General features: G+C 38.6%; 1 long non-coding RNA gene across 1 annotated transcript in view; it reads left to right on the top strand.

Annotated features, from left to right (window-relative positions):
- The window catches only part of LOC308647982, a 75,697-nt gene extending 63,679 nt beyond the window's left edge, over positions 1-12,018 (top strand). The window contains exon 4 of the long non-coding RNA XR_014021753.1: positions 11,900-12,018. This is a non-coding gene — a long non-coding RNA (uncharacterized lncRNA). The remainder of the gene's footprint in view (positions 1-11,899) is intronic.
- Positions 12,019-18,083: the final 6,065 nt, after the last annotated feature.

The following is an 18,083-nucleotide window of genomic DNA, read 5'->3' as shown; positions in this document are numbered from 1 at the left end:
GTATATTTTCTATTTTTTTGGAATACAAGTTTTCAAAATAATTTATAACTATCTTCTGTATTTCTGTAGTGTCTGTTGTGATATTTACTTTTTTATCTTGTATTTTAGTAATTTGACTCTTCTCTCTCCTTCTCTTTGTTAGCAATGGCTAAGGGTTTGTCAATTTTATTTAGTTCTTCAAAGAACCAACTTTTTGTTTTGTCAGTTTTTTCAATTGTTTCTTTGTTTCAATTTTATTGATTTCAGCTCTGATTTTAATTATTTCCTGTCTTTTAATTATTTACTGCTTTTGGTATTGATTTGGTCTTATTTTTCTAGGGCTTTGAGACATAATGTTAAGTCATTTATTTGTTGACTTTTTCTTCTTTTAAGGAATGAACTCCATGCAATGAACTTTCCTCTTAGTATTGCCTTCATAGTGTTCCAGAAATTTCAATACATTGTTATCTATATCCCATTCACCTCTAATAATTTTTTAATATCCTCCTTGATGTCTTTTGCAACCCATTGTTCATTCAGTAGCATATTATTTAGTCTCCAGGTGTTGGAGTAGCTTTTATTTTCTATTTTATCACTGATTTCTAACTTTATTCCATTATGATCTGATAGAATGCAGGGTAGTAGCTCTATTTTTTAAATATTTTCTAAGAGTTGTTTTGTGGCATAATATGTGGTCTATTTTAGAGAAGGATCCACATGTTGCTGAGAAGAAAGTGTATTCATTCATTGAAGGATGAAATATTCTATATATGTCAGTTAAGTCTAATTTATTGATTGTATTATTGAGTTCTATAGTTTCTTTGTTCAGCTTTTGTTTGGATCATATATCCTGTAGTGAAAGAGGTGTTAAAGTCACCCAGAATTATTGTGTTGTGGTTTGTTTGACTCTTGAACTTGAGAAAAGTTTATCTGATGAACGTAGATGCTCCACTGTTTGGGGCATAGATATTTATGATTGTTATGTCTTGTTTATGAATGGTTCCCTTAAACAATATGAAATGTCCTTCTTTTTCCATTTTGATTAACTTTGGCTTGAAGTCTATTTTATTTGATATGAGGATGAAAACCCCTGTTTGCTTCCACAGTCCATGTGAGTGGTATGATTTTTCCCAACCTTTCACCTTCAGTCTGTGTATATCTTTTCCTATGAGATGAGTCTCTTGGAGGCAGCATATTGTTGAGTCTTTTTTAAAAAAATCCAATCTGCAAGTCTATGTCTTTTTATTGGTGTGTTTAGGCCATTGACATTTAGGGTTATTATTAGACATGATGTGTATTCCCAGCCATTTTTGTTTGTTTTTGGCATTGAACTTAACTTGGTTTCTTCTTTGATTAGTTTTTCCTTAAGTGTAATACCTTCCTTCACTGATTTTCATTGTTGTTTTTCAATTCCTCTCCATGGAATATTTTGCTGAGGATGTTGTATAGTGCAGACTTTTGAGTTGTATATTCTTTTAAATTTTGTTTATCATGGAACGTTTTATTTCATCATCAAATCTAAAGCTCAGTTTTGCTGGATATAAGATTCTTGGTTGGCATCCATTTTCTTTCAGAGCTTAATATATGTTGTTCCAGGATCTTCTAGCTTTCAGGGTCTGGGTTGAAAATCTGCACATAATCTAATTAGTTTCCCCCTATATGTAATTGATTCCTTTCTCTCATGGTTTTTAATATTCTCTCCTTATTCTGTATGTTAGGCATTTTCATTGTACTGTGCCTTGGTGTGGATGTTGTGATTTTGTACATTTGGCGTCCAATTAAATTTGAATTTGGTTTGAATTTGGTTTTCCAATTCCTTATTCATGTTTGGAAAATTTTCTGATATTATTTCATTGTATGGACTGCTCATTCCTTTGGTTTGGTACTCTATTCCTTCCTCTATCCCAATAACTCTTAAATTTGGTCTTTTAAATGTTATCCCATATTTCTTGAATGTTCTGCTCATGGTTTCTTACCATTTTCGCTGTGTTGTCTACATTCTTTTCAAGATTATATATTTTGTCTTCATTGTCTGAGGTCCTGTCTTCCAAGTGGTCTAATCTGTTGGTGATAATTTCAATTGAGCTTTTATTTTGGTTTTTTATTTCTTTCATTTCAAGGATTTCTGTTTGGGTTTTTTTTAAGAACCTCTGTCTCCCTATTGAAGTAATATTTTGCTTCCTGTATTTGTTTATGTAGCACTTTGTCGAAATGTTCTTTTGCTGCCTGTATTTACTCTTATATCATCCTTTAATTCACAGAACATTTTAACCATGTACATCCTGAACTCCTTCTCTGTCATTTCTCCTGCTATTCTTGACATAGATTCTAATAATGTGGTACCTTGATATGTTTGGGGCACTTTCTTCCCTTCTCTTTTCATATTGCTTGTGTGTCTTCCCTTCTAGCACTGTGGATTTGAGGTATTACTGTTTTTACCCAGCAGGGCTACAGTGCCCCTGTTGGGATTCAAGACCTATCCTGTGGGATGAAGGACAATGTTATCAGCTCCCAATGTAAACAGTATACACCCTAAGAAGAAATGTTTGCTATTAAGATGTTTACATTTTGGTCACAATGTAGAGAAATGGTGAATTCAATTACTATCTACAGTATACTCAGTAGGTTTGTAAAAGGGTTTACAGTTTTTGATGGTGGACAAAGAACCTGGGGTGAGGAGAAGGATAATACACTGAGAAGGTAAGAAGTGAAGATATAGATTTGTTGTAACTTAGGAAGTGTGAAATAGAAATCTAAAGAGGAAGGTTAGTAGCAGGAGAAGGGAGAGGAAATAATTTTGAATAGACAAGTAAGTGGGAAGATAGTAGAGTACATAGAACAAATACACATATAATATTGAGAAAAGTTAAAATAGTAAAAATTGGTGGGATAAAAGAAATTATATATATATAATTAATTCATATATATATATATATATATATATATATATATATATATATATCACAGCTATAATATCCTATTCAGATGTCCTAGTCCTCAAAATCCTACCTCATGCAAAGTACTTGGTTTCACATATGTAGTGGATGTGAGAGAAGGAGAATAGAGAGGGAGTGGGGGAAAAATTTTTTGAAGGGAGAAACAGGATTATTTTGGTTGGAAATCCATATCTTTCCTGCTTCCCTTCTCATCTAATAGGTGGGGTCCTCTGTTGTTAGCTGGTATCTCTGCCCTCAGGATGGTGAAGGTAATCAGGTGACACTGCATCAGGGTAACAGCTGCTAGGGAGAGGGGGGAATTAGAAACTGGGTACCTGGCCAGTGGGAGTTCCAAACTGGGTGTTGCCCCCCATTGAAGAGGGTAATGAAAGTAGCCCAAGATGGAGGGGCCTGCTTTCAGTGGTGGGCTGTCAGGTCATGTGGCAGGTGGGATTTCAAGTCACCTGGTGGGAACCAAGCGATGGCATTGGAGGATGGGTTCAGAGATGAGCTTGTGCAGTGTGTGGCTGTCAGCTGACTTTAGAGCCTGTGTAAAGTTCTTGGGTTCAGGCAGGCCACTGCACACAGTATCTACGTTGTTGCAGAGTCACAAGACGGAGGCTACTCTGATGCTTAGGCCTGGAGCCCTGAATGGCATGGTGGTGGTGATTCCCATGCAGGAACAGGAATATCACTGGTATTCTCACATTTTGAGTCCCAGTTCACAGAGCAACACAGAATGCTGCCTCCCTCTGGCCCACCATCTTGGATTCCTTTGCCACATCTCTTGATGGCATGATTGACCTAGACAATCTAGGTTTGTGTAAGTGCGTGCTATGATGTTCACACAAAGACAAAATTACCTACTGATGCACTTATCAGTATGTATCTCTAAATATGTAACAACAGATCCCATAATTATGTACAACTATAATCAACCAATAAAAATTTTGGGAAAAATATCCCTATTGTCAAATAATACACAATTACACATTATCCTTCTTTAGCCTTCAAGATGGACAGGGAAAGAGCTATCACTCCCCTTTTAGGGGTGAAAAGTAGAGGTATTAAATGGCATGATCAAATGCATACAAAATAATAATAGAAGCTCTGATACTGAATCTTGAATGCCACATTCCAACTTGTGACTCCTTAGCCATAAAGATGCTGAGATGATGATTTCTCCCTGCTAGGAGCCACAAGCAAATATACGATGTATGGCACCTTTGGTTGTAAAGTGACGCCAGCTAGCCACTGAGATATGATTATGTTAAGATTTACATTCATATAGAAATTGGACTCCCGCTGTTCACCTTGGCCTGCTACCGGACTCATGTTACGGGACTCATGGAGAGTTCCCATTGGTTGGGGAAGGATAGTAGGAGGGGATTCCGGGGGAGGTCCGGGGGACCCCCGGTTCCGGGAGACGCGCGGTTCCGGTGGAGGCGCGTGGGAGGACCGGGTTTGGCTTGCCGGCGCCTAGAGAGTATCGGCGGCTTTTTCAAAATAAAGTTTTGTTCCTGCTTGAGTGGCTCGTGATTCTGTGCCCAGCCAAAACTGCGGCATTTGGAGGCCCGTGCGGGGAACGCCTGAAACTTAGAGGTGAGTAAAATTGCTCGCCCCTGAGGGAAGGCGACAGAATGGGTGACCATTTAAAAAAACAATGTGTTCTTGTTTTGATTTATTTTGTTTTTATTTCAAGCTCCCTAGCCCTAGAATTTTCTCAGGCGAACTGGGAAAAATGGTTGGCTCAAGGTTTGAAGTTATTCGGCCCTGAGAAAGAGAAAATTGATACAACCATTCTCTGCTCTGTTTTTGTTTCATTCTGTTTCGGCTTTGTTTTATCCTATCTTATTGGGTTATGTTACCTTTATAGTAGATTAGAATCCAGTAAAAAACAAACCGAAAAACTGTTAAGTAAATTGTTAGAGGTCCAGACTATGGTAGAAAAAATGCTAGGTCAAGCAAAAGAGAAGGTCTCTCAAGCTAGTCAGACAGAGGAGAATTTAAAGAAAGCAAGCTTAGAGGAAAAGCAGCCATCAGGTGGAGAATTACAACAGGAGGTTGCTACTAACTCCGTTCTATCACCAGAGGGCGTAATTCAACCAACAGCTCCATCTACCGCTGAGCGGCCCTCAACTCCCGTAGTTGATGGACGGAATTCTGAGACAGAACCCCAAAGATTAGCATGCCCTGTACTTGAGCAGGCAGGAGGGCAACGAATTCACCGTGCTTTAGATTTCAAAACAATAAAGCAATTAAAGGAGGCTGTAACAACCTATGGGCCGCAAGCTCCCTTCACAATAAGCATGGTCGAATCTGTTACCAACTTGGACATGACACCAGCAGATTGGGCTAACATGTGTCGATCTGTGCTAAATGGAGGACAATATTTGTTATGGAAGGTTGCCAATGAGGAATTTTGCATGGAGACAGCTAGGCAAAATGCAGAAGCTGGTTACCCTCAAGGAAATATAGATATGCTATTGGGAAAGGGACCTTATGAGGGTCAAAGACAGCAAATTGAATATGACCCTGGCGTATACGCACAAATTGCTGTAGATGCAGTTAGGGCATGGGAAACTTTACAGGGGCATGGAGACTTACAAGGTCAATTATCTAAGGTAATACAAGGAACTAATGAACCTTACGCTGAATTTGTAGATAGACTTATTCAGTCAGCCTCTAGGATATTTGGTAATACAGAACAGGTAATGCCATTTATAAAACAACTGGCTTATGACCAAGCAAATCGTTGCTGCAGAGAGGTCATTAGACCATGGAGACATGAAGATTTAAACACATATATTAAATTATGTAGAGACATTAATGAACAAGGGCAAGTCTTAGCAGCAGTACAACAGGCTTTAGATGCCAGGCCAAAAACATGCTATAATTGTAATCAAACAGGACATTTTAAAAGGAGTTGCCCCATAAGAGGAGGGTTTAACAAAGCTGGGTATCAAAGGAATAGAATACCGGGTATTTGCCCACGATGCCATAGAGGGAAACATTGGGCTAATGAATGCCGTTCTCAAACCACCATAGAGGGTATTCCATTATCAAAAAACGGACAAGGACCAAGTGTTTACCCACGATATCATGGAGAAAGGTATCAGGCTCCATTGCCAAAAAACGGACTAGAGGGCCCAATGCCCCGGGGCCCAAAACCACAAATATATGGGGCAATGGAGGAACCCAACAGCACCATCAAGGTAGTGCCCAGGACGCATTATCCATTAAATCCCTCATCAGACAAACTAGAGGGAGCATAGGGCTGGACATCTGCTCCTCTGCCAGAGCAGTACTAACTCCAGAGATGGGAGTTCAAATCATTCCCACAGGAGTAAAAGGACCTCTTCCCCAGGGAACAGTAGGCTTATTATTGGGACGCAGTTCTTCTACACTAAAAGGACTTATGATAAGTCCTGTGGTAATTGATCCCGATTATGAGGGTGAAATAAAAATTATAGCTAGTTCTCCAAGAGGTATATCAGTAATTTCACCAGGAGATAGAATAGCACAGTTATTAATAATACCCAGCCTGCATGATAAATTTTCCAGTTGTAATGTAGAAAGAGGTTCCAAGGGATTAGGCTCCACAGGTGTAGATTGGGCTATGCTGTCTTTAAATTTAGATTCTCGCCCAATGCTAAAATTAAATATTCAAGGACATGACTTTAATGGGCTGCTGGACACAGGAGCTGACCTTAGTGTCATCTCTCGTCAAGAATGGCCAAAACATTGGCCATTACAACAAGCCACTCAAACGCTTCGAGGCCTAGGAGTGGCGACTAATCCCGATAGAAGCGCAATGGTATTAGATTGGCGGGATCCTGAAGGATGTGAAGGAACTATACAGCCCTATGTATTGGATCATCTTCCTGTAAATTTATGGGGACGAGATGTCCTAGATCAATTAGGATTGACATTAACAAATAACATCAATCCTAACGCACCCACTACTAGGGCTAAACAAGGCTTTAGGAAAGAAAAAAGATTAAGAGAACAAGAACAAGGTATGACAGCACCTATTCAAATAGATCAAGAAATAAATAGACATGAATTGGGTTTTCAGAAAGGGCCACTGAGACAATCAAAATTACTTGGAAATCAGAAAGACCAGTGTGGGTTCCTCAGTGGCCCCTGACTAAAGAAAAGATACAAGTAGCCCATGACTTGGTCAGACAACAATTAGCGGAAGGACATATACAACCTTCCATATCCCCCCATAATACTCCCATTTTTGTCATTAAAAAGAAATCTGGTAAATGGAGATTATTACAAGATTTAAGAGCCATTAATAATGAGATCGTTATTATGGGACCTGCTCAATCAGGGATTCCTCAATTGTCTGCTTTACCAAAAACCTGGCATGTTTTAGCTATAGATATTAAAGATTGCTTCTTTTCAATTCCAATTCATCCCGAGGATAGTCCACATTTTGCATTTACTATCCCTGCACTGAATCATGAAGGTCCTGATCAGAGATATGAATGGAAAGTACTCCCTCAAGGGATGGCTAACAGCCCAACTATGTGTCAAATTTATGTTAATAAAGCAATCCAGCCACTTAGAAATCAAAATCCTGAACTACAAATATTTCACTATATGGATGATGTGTTATTGGCACATAAAGATAAAAACACATTACTAGAATGTTATGCCACACTTACAAACTTATTGAAAAATTATAATCTAGAGATAGCAATAGATAAAGTACAATTAAATCTTCCAATTAATTATTTAGGAGTTTTATTATCCTCAACCATGGTCCGTCCACCAAAAATTCAAATACGAGTAGATCAACTCAAATCACTTAATGACTTTCAAAAGTTATTGGGAGACATAAATTGGATAAGGCCTTATCTAGGCATACCAACAGGAGAGTTAGGACCTTTATTTGATATTCTAAAAGGTCCATCAGATCCAAATTCACCCCGCATGTTAACGCCTGAAGCAAGAAAAACATTAAAAATCATTGAAACATATATGGAAAATATGCATTTGGATAGAATTGATATAAGTTTGCCTTTATTATTTATTGTACTACCAACAAAAAATATTCCTACAGGAGTATTTTGGCAGGAAGGTCCATCATTGTGGATACATTTATCTTATTCTCCTAACACTATTCTTACTAGATATCCTGAGGCTGTAGGACAATTAATACTCAAAGGAATAAAAGCAGCAAAGGGAGTGTTTGGGATTTCTCCCAATAAAATTATTACTCCATATACTATGGATCAAATTGATGAGTTAGCTAATGAGTTAAATACTTGGGCAATAATCATGTGTAAAACTAGTGTTTCATTTGATAATCACTTACCATCTAATCCTTTGTTGTCTTTTTGGTCTAAGCATCCTGTAGTTTTTCCAAAAATGACAAGAAAAACCCCTATCATAAATGCTCCAAATATATTCACTGATGGGTCAAACAATGGTACAGCAGCAGTAGTTACTCCTGATCAAACTTTTACATTTTTAGTACCCAAACAATCAGCTCAAAAGGTAGAGCTTAATGCAGTATTACAAGCTTTTATGATGTTTAAAGATTCTGTATTTAATTTATTTTCTGATAGTCAGTATGTAGTTAATGCTATAGTATCCCTTGAAGATGCTGGTAGGATTTCACCTTCTTCTACTGTTTTCTCTTTGTTTTCCGCTATACAAAGTCTAATCTGGGACCAAAAAGATCCATTCTTTATAGGTCATATCAGGGCACATACAGGATTGCCTGGAGCCCTTAGTATGGGCAATGAACTAGCAGATAAATCTACACATGACATACATATTTTCTCCACAGTAGAAGAAGCTATAAATTTTCATAAAAGATTCCATGTCAATGCTAATACTTTACAAAAGCGTTTTAAAATAACTAAAGAACAAGCCAGACATATAATAAAACAATGTCAAAATTGTGTGACATTTTTACCACAAGTTAATCTTGGAGTCAATCCTAGAGGACTGATACCTAACCATATTTGGCAGATGGATGTCACACACTTGCCAGAATTTGGAAAATTAAAATATTTACATGTTACAGTTGATACTTCTTCCAGATTTTTGATGGGCTCCCTTCATGCCGGAGAAAAAACTAAAGATGTTATAGCTCATTGCTTACAAAATTTTGCCACTGTGGGCGTTCCAAAACAGTTAAAAATGGACAATGGTCCTGGTTATACTTCCACCTCTTTTAAACAATTTTGCTCATCATTTGGCATTACTCACATAACAGGAATTCCATACAATCCACAAGGACAAGGCATAGTTGAAAGAGCTCATCAAACTATTAAAATGTACTTATTAAAACAAAAGGAGGGAATTGGAAAGGGGTATATATCCCCCAAAGATAAACTTAAAATAACCCTTTTTACTCTAAACTTTTTAAATTTGGATTCATCGGGACTTAGTGCTGCGGAAAGACATTTGTACCCAAAAAATGTACATAAGCCTAAGGTACTTTGGAAAGATATTCTAACAGGACAATGGAAAGGCCCGGATCCAGTGATAGTCTGGAATCGGGGTGCTATCTGTGTTTTCCCACAGGATGAACAGCAACCGATTTGGATTCCAGAGAGATTAACTAAAACAATTTCTACAGAAAAAGAAGATGATTTGACTCAAATCCATAACAGCTGACATCCAGAGCTCCAGCTTGGCTATTCTTACATCTGCGACAGTGATTAACCAAGGTGTTTTTTTTTTCAATATCTATTTTATTATTGCATTTTTCCCACATCATAAAGTTCTATTTTAATTTTGAGCTCATACAAACCTAGGTTAATGTTTTTCTGATCAGTTTTATTTTTTGACTGTGTTTTATTTTTTTGACTGTGGAGTTTTTAAACATTGCAATGGAGATTTCACCTAGGTATAGTTACAACGCCTTTATTTACTATTGTCTTATGTGTTGTATGTTGTGTGCACACTTCTGTTTTGTGTTGTATGTCTGTATGTGTGTATGTCCATATTTCCTATATGAGGAGCGCTCATGAAAAAATGGATCCGATTTTTTTCTTTATTCACATGATTTATATGGTTTAATTTAAATTAGGTGAACAGCTGTTAATGATTGTTTTTAAAGATGGTTAACAGATCTGTTTGTTTACTAATTTAAATTAGGTAAACAGCTGTTAAGGATTGTTTTTAAAGGAGTTTAACAGATCTGTTTGTTTACTTTCACCTTTCCTTTTCATTATATTTAATAATTCTGTTCAGGATAATGTCTCTTTAGCATCATTGCCAGAATTTCCATCTCCATCCCAATTCCGGTGAAGACTGAGATAAAACCAACCTACAGCTTCTATGATAGCTATCACAGTAAACTGTATAAACTGATGCATCAATGAATATAACTCAACAAGTAATGCTCAATCAAGGACTTGATTTACTTTGGGAGGAAATGGACATATTGATAGACTCCTCCAATTTGAACTGCTTGCAGAACTTGCCTGGACTATATATCAGTTACATACATTGTGAAATATCATCTGGTGCACCGAATTGTGGTACTGCTGGCATGTCTTTGCTGATGGTGTCACCAGTGATGCAATTTCCTTGCCAGCTCACCCCATGTTTATTGTGGTAATACTGGCATATCTTTGCTGATGGTGTCACCAGTGACGCAATTTTTCCAAAGGAGCCATCAATTGGCTTGGTGTCGTGGCATTTCTGTATCCTCCTCCCTTCTACTAGTGATGGTCTAAAATTTGGGGGCCAACAGAGGTGAGACAAAGAACCTCACCCCCCCACTGGCACCAAGGCTAAATTTGGGGGCCAACAGAGGTGAGGCAAGAACCTCACCCCCCCACTGGTGCATAAGCCTATCCACAAGCATGGCTGAATGCTGGACCGGTAGTCAGTGACGGGTTGATCTGATTACAGTGGATTCAACCTAAGACAGGAAGCTGATGCCTAAATGTCAGTTCTCCCATGACGGGTAAGAACCATATGTTAAATTGGACAACCTACCAGGCAGGTCCCTAGCCACATTGCTTGTTGCTTAATTTAACAGAAGGGGGCAGATGCTAGGAGCCACAAGCAAATATACGATGTATGGCACCTTTGGTTGTAAAGTGACGCCAGCTAGCCCCTGAGATATGATTATGTTAAGATTTACATTCATATGGAAATTGGACTCCCGCTGTTCACCTTGGCCTGCTACCAGACTCATGTTACGGGACTCATGGAGAGTTCCCATTGGTTGGGGAAGGATAGTAGGAGGGGATTCCGGGGGAGGTCCGGGGGACCCCCGGTTCCGGGAGACGTGCGGTTCCGGTGGAGGCACGTGGGAGGACCGGGTTTGGCTTGCCGGCGCCTAGAGAGTATCGGCGGCTTTTTCAAAATAAAGTTTTGTTCCTGCTTGAGTGGCTCGTGATTCTATGCCCAGCCAAAACTGCGGCATCTCCCCAGAGCCTCCTTTGCTTATTAGGTGGCCTGTTGCAGAGAGCCAGAAGTTTATCCCTGAGCCACAGAGACTTGCCATTTCTGAGAGACTTCTGTTCAACTGGCTCTAACTCTATGTGTGGTATGACAAGAAAGGAGGTGGTAAAAGTGGGTGAGAGTAAAGAACACTTCCAATGAGTAGGTGAACTCACAACTTAGTCAACAAGGCATGAATTGAGTGTGGCATACAGTATAAATAATAGTCATTTAGTGCAGAAAATTACTACCAGCTGTACAAAGCCCAAGAGTAAAGAGCTGATCAGTAAATGGTTATCTGAACAACTAGGGAGACAGCTCTAAAATAAAGCCATGTTCAAGGGCCTAAAGGCTATGTTTTATTATCCTTGCTCTGGGATGAATCCATTACACTTAATAATTGCTGTTACTCAAGTTTCTTGGCCTGGTTAACAGCCCCTAGGAATATTGGGTCAAGGGTCTGTGGGAAATCTGACCAACAAAGGAACAAATATGAATGTGAGAGACCCAATTGCTGGAACTGCTCCTCAGTGTGTACCTTCTGCTTTATTTTTTTGTAGCCTGGTTACCACCCTGTCCTTTGTCAATGCCCATTTCTTCAATAGATCCTCCTGCCTCCTCCTTAGGAGATTAACGAAAGCACTATCCCAAACAATCTGACATCACTCTTCAATTTAACACCCTATTGCAACTACTCCATGAGTCACCTGAGAATCTTCAGGAAAACAACAACAACAAAATAACAGGTAAAAAAAAATGTATGCAATGGGGGCTTGGGCTGGGGCTCAGTAGTAGAGCACTTGCCTAGCATGTGTGAGGCACTGGGTTCGATTCTCAGCACTGCATATAAATAAATGAATAAAATAAAGGTCCATCAACATCTAAAAAAACTTTTTTAAATTATGCAATGACACCAGCAAGTTCTGTCACCCTGAGAACAAAGGTACTGTCAAAGAGATGAGAGTCATATCAGAAAGTCAAGAATCAGAACAGGCCCAGAAGCCCGCCGGCAGGGTAGACACCTCACCCCAATTGGAGGAGGGGCAGAGCAGAGGCGCCACCCATGCCTGCAAGGTAGGCAGACCTGCACCGAACAGCAGATCAAGCCCAGCGGCCCGCCTGCGTGGTAGACACCTCATGCCAATTGGAGGAAGGGCAGAGCAGAGCCGCTGTCTGCGCCTGCAAGGTAGGCAGACCTGCAACCGAACAGCAGATCAAGCCCAGCGGCCCGCCGGCATGGTAGACACATCACCCCAATTGGAGGAAGGGCCCAGCTGCCGCCCGCAAGGTAGGCAGAATGCGCGTCTCGGGGAAGGGGCCAAGCAGGGCCTAGTTGAAAGATCAACCCAGTTGGAGGAGGGGCACAGCCGCCACCGGCGCCTGCAAGGTAGGCAGACCTGCAACCTGGAGAACAAGCCCAGTGGCCCGCCACCGTGGTAGACAGATCACCCCTATTGGAGGAGGAGCACAGCCACCGCCCAACCCTGCAAGGGAGACTTTGCAACTATACATGAGCAATATAACTATATAGGGGGAAAATTCAATAACAATAGTTTCACCAAGCAGAAAGAAATGCAAGCAGTATGAAAAGACAAGGAAAGAAAGGACCACAAGCAATGTAGTTCAACTCAACTTTAGAAGAGGTAATAGCTGCAGCAGATGGAATGTCAGATAAAGAATTCAGGATTTACATGCTTCAGATGATCTGGAGTCTCAAGGAAGACATTGGACAGCAAAATCAGACAATGGAAGATCACTTCGACAATGAATTACATAAACAAATCCAAGAAGCAAAAGATCAACTATACAGGGAAATAGAGGTTATAAAAAAAACAAACAGAAATCCTAGAAATGCAGGAAGCAATAAACCAACTTAAAAACTTAAATGAGAATACTACCAGCAGAGTAGAACACTTAGAAGATAGAACATCAGACAATGAAGACAAAGTATTTCAACTTGAAAAGAACATAGACAGCTCAGCAAGACTATTAAGAAACCATGAGCAGAACATCCAAGAAATATGGGATAACATAAAGAGAACAAACTTAAGAGTCATTGGGATACAGGAAGGTATAGAGGTCCAAACCAAAGGAATGAGCAATCTGTTCAATGAAATAATGTGAGAAAACTTCCCAGACTTGAAGAATGAGACAGAATCCCAAATCCTAGAAGCCTACAGGATGCCAAATGTGCAAAATCATAAGAGATCCACACCTAGACACATTATAATGAAGATGCCAACATACAGAATAAGGAGAGAATTTTAAAAGCTTTAAGAGAAAGGAAGCAGATTACATTTAGGGGTAAACCAATCAGGATAACAGCTGATCTTTCAACACAGACTCTGAAAGCTAGAAGATCCTGGAACAACATATTTCAAACGCTGAATGAAAATGGGTCCCAACCAAGAATTGTGTATCCAGCGAAATTAAGCTTCAAGATAGAAGATGAAATTAAAACCTTCCACGATAAACAAATCTAAAAAAATTTGCAGCTAGAAAACCATCTCTTCAAAACATCCTCGGCAAAACATTACAGGAAGAGGAAATGGAAAATAACAATGAAAACCAACAGTGGGAGGTAGTACAGTAAAGGGAAAAAATAATCAAAGAGGAAAAACAAACCATGTTAGGTAACATAAATAAACAAATATGGTTGGAAGAACAATCCATATCTCAATAATAACCCTAAATGTTAATGGCTTCAACTCACCAATTAAGAGACACAGGCTAGTGGAATGGATCAAAAAATAAGATCCAACAATATGCTGCCTACAGGAGACGCATTTGATAGAAAAGACATACATAGACTGAAGGTGAAAGGTTGGGAAAAATCATATCACTCATATGGACTTCTGAAACAAGCAGGAGTGTCCATACTCATATCAAATAAAATAGATTTCAAGCCAAAGTTAATCAAAAGGGATAAAGAGGGACACTACATACTGCTCAAGGGAACCATACATCAACAAGACATAACAATCATAAATATATATGCACCAAACAATGGTGCAGCTATGTTCATCAAGCAAACTCTTCTCAAGTTCAAGAGTCTAATAGACCACCATACAATAATCATGGGAGACTTCAACACACTTCTCTCACCACTGGACAGATCTTCCAAACAAAAGTTGAATAAGGAAACTATAGAACTCAATAACACAATTAATAACCTAGACTTAATTGACATATATAGAATATACCACCCAACATAAAGCAGTTACACTTTTTTTTCTCAGCAGCACATGGATCCTTCTCAAAAATAGATCATATATTATGTCACAGGACAACTCTTAGACATTATAAAGGAGAAGAGATAATACCATGCATCTTATCTGATCATAATGGAATGAAACTGAAAATCAATGATAAAAGAAGGAAGGAAAATCATGCATCACTTGGAGAATGAACAATAGGTTACTGAATGATCAATGGGTTATAGAAGACATCAAGGAGGAAATTAAAAAATTCTTAGAGATAAATGAAAACACAGACACAACATATCGGAATCTATGGGACACATTGAAAGCAGTTCTAAGAGGAAAATTCATTGCCTAGAGTTCATTCCTTAAAAAAGGAAAAACCAACAAATAAATGATCTCATACTTCATCTCAAAATCCTAGAAAAAGAAGAGCAAAACAACAGCAAAAGAAGTAGAAGGCAAGAAATAATTAAAATCAGAGCTGAAATTAATGAAATCGAAACAAAAGAAACAATTGAAAAAATTGACAAAACTAAAAGTTGGTTCTTTGAAAAAATAAATAAAATTGACAGACCCTTAGCCATGCTAACGAAGAGAAGAAGAGAGAGAACTCCAATTACTAGCATACAGGATGAAAAAGGCAATATCACAACAGACACTTCAGAAATACAGAAGATAATCAGAAATTATTTTGAATCCTTATACTCCAATAAAATAGAAGATAGTGAAGGCATCGATAAATTTCTTAAGTCATATGATCTTCCCAGATTGAGTCAGGAGGATATAGACAACCTAAACAGACCAATATCAATTGAAGAAATAGAAGAAGCCATCAAAAGACTACCAACTAAGAAAAGCCCAGGATTGGATGGGTATATAGCAGAGTTTTACAAAACCTTTAAAGAAGAACTAACACCAATACTTTTCAAGCTATTCCAGGAAATAGAAAAAGAGGGAGAACTTCCAAATTCATTCTACAAGGCCAACATCACCCTGATTCCTAAACCAGACAAAGACACTTCAAAGAAAGAAAACTACAGACCAATATCTCTAATGAATCTAGATGCAAAAATCCTCAATAAAATTCTGGGCGAATCGGATACAAAAACACATCCAAAAAATTGTGCACCATGATCAAGTAGGATTCATCCCTGGGATGCAAGGCTGGTTCAATATTCAGAAATCAATAAATGTTATTCACCACATCAATAGACTTATAGATAAGAACCATATGATCATCTCGATAGATGCAGAAAAAAGCATTCAACAAAGTACAGCATCCCTTTAAGTTCAAAACTCTAGAAAAACTAGGGATAACGGGAACATACCTCAATATTGTAAAAGCTATCTATGCTAAGCCTCAGGCTAGCATCATTCTGAACGGAGAAAAATTGAAGGCATTCCCTCTAAAATCTGGAACAAGACAGGGATGCCCTTTCTCACCACTTCTGTTCAACATAGTTCTCGAAACACTGGCCAGAGCAACTAGACAGACGAAAGAAATTAAAGGCATAAAAATAGGAAAAGAAGAACTTAAATTATCACTATTTGCAGATGACATTATTTTATACCTAGCAGACCCAAAAGGGTCTACAAAGAAACTATTAGAGCTAATAAATGAATTCAGCAAAGTGTCAGGATATAAAATCAACACTCATAAATCAAAGGCATTCCTGTATATCAGTGACAAATCCTCTGAAATGGAAATGAGGACAACCACTCCATTCACAATATCCTAAAAAAAAATACTTAGGAATCAACCTAACAAAAGAGGTGAAAGACTTACACAATGAAAACTACAGAACCCTAAAGAGAGAAATAGAAGAAGATCTTAGAAGATGGAAAAATATATCCTGTTCATGGATAGGCAGAACTAACATCATCAAAATGGTGATATTACCAAAAGTTCTCTATAGGTTTAATGCAATGCCAATCAAAATCCCAATGGCATTTCTTGTAGAAATAGAGAAAGCAATCATGAAATTCATATGGAAAAATAAAAGACCCAGAATAGCAAAAACAATGCTAAGCAGGAAGTGTGAATCAGGTGGTATAGGGATACCAGACTTCAAACTATACTACAGAGCAATAGTAACAAAAACAGCATGGTACTGGTACCAAAACAGGCGGGTTACCAATGGTACAGAATAGAGGACACAGAAACCAATCCACAATATTACAACTATCTTATATTTGATAAAGGGGCTAAAAGCGTGCAATGGAGGAAGGATAGCCTCTTCAACAAATGGTGTTGGGAAAACTGGAAATCCATATGCAACAAAATGAAACTGAATCCCTTTCTCTCGCCATGCACAAAAGTTAACTCAAAATGGATCAAGGACCTTGATATCAAATCAGAGACATGGTGTCTGATAGAAGAAAAAGTTGGCTATGATCTACATACAGTGGGGTCGGGCTCCAAATTCCTCAATAGGACACCCATAGCATAAGAGTTAATAACTAGAATCAACAAATGGGACTTACTCAAACAATAATTTGTTTCAGCAAAAGAAACAACAAGAGAGGTAAATAGGGAGCCTACATCCTGGGAACAAATTTTTACTCCTCACACTTCAGATAGAGCCCTAATATCCAGAGTATACAAAGAACTCAAAAAATTAAACAATAAGAAAACAAATAACCCAATCAACAAATGGGCCAAGGACCTGAACAGACACTTCTCAGAGGAGGACATACAATCAATCAACAAGTACATGAATAAATGCTCACCATCTCTAGCAGTCAGAGAAATGCAAATCAAAACCACCCTAAGATACCATCTCACTCTAGTAAGATTGGCAGCCATTATGAAGTCAAACAACAACAAGTGCTGGCGAGGATGTGGGGAAAAGGGTACACTTGTACATTGCTGGTGGGACTGCAAATTGGTGCAGCCAATTTGGAAAGCAGTATGAAGATTTCTTGGAAAGCTGGGAATGGAACCACCATTTGACCCAGCTATTCCCCTTCTCGGTCTATTCCCTAAAGACCTAAAAAGAGCATACTACAGGGACACTGCTACATCGATGTTCATAGCAGCACAATTCACAATAGCAAAACTGTGGAACCAACCTAGATGCCCTTCAATAGACGAATGGATAAAAAAATGTGGCATTTATACACAATGGAGTATTACTCTGCATTAAAAAAATGACAAAATCATAGAATTTGGAGGGAAATGGATGGCATTAGAGCAGATTATGCTAAGTGAAGCTAGCCAATCCCTAAAAAACAAATGCTAAATGTCTTCTTTGATATAAGGAGAGTAACTAAGAACAGAGTAGGGAGGAAGAGCATGAGAAGAAGATTAACATTAAACAGGGATGAGAGGTGGGAGGGAAAGGGAGAGAGAAGGGAAATTGCATGGAAATGGAAGGAGACCCTCAGGGTTATACAAAATTACATACAAGAGGAAGTGAGGGGAAAGGGAAAATAATCAAGGGGGAGAAATGAATTACAGTAGATGGGGTAGAGAGAGAAGAGGGGAGGGGAGGGGAGGGGAGTGGGGATAGTAGAGGATAGGAAAGGCAGCAGAATACAA

The sequence above is a fragment of the Spermophilus citellus genome, assembly GCF_964194105.1.
Source record: "Spermophilus citellus genome assembly, chromosome: 1".
NCBI lineage: Eukaryota > Metazoa > Chordata > Mammalia > Rodentia > Sciuridae > Spermophilus > Spermophilus citellus.
The sequence above is the reverse complement of the archived record's forward strand: the minus strand, read 5'-3'. Positions and strand labels throughout refer to the sequence as shown.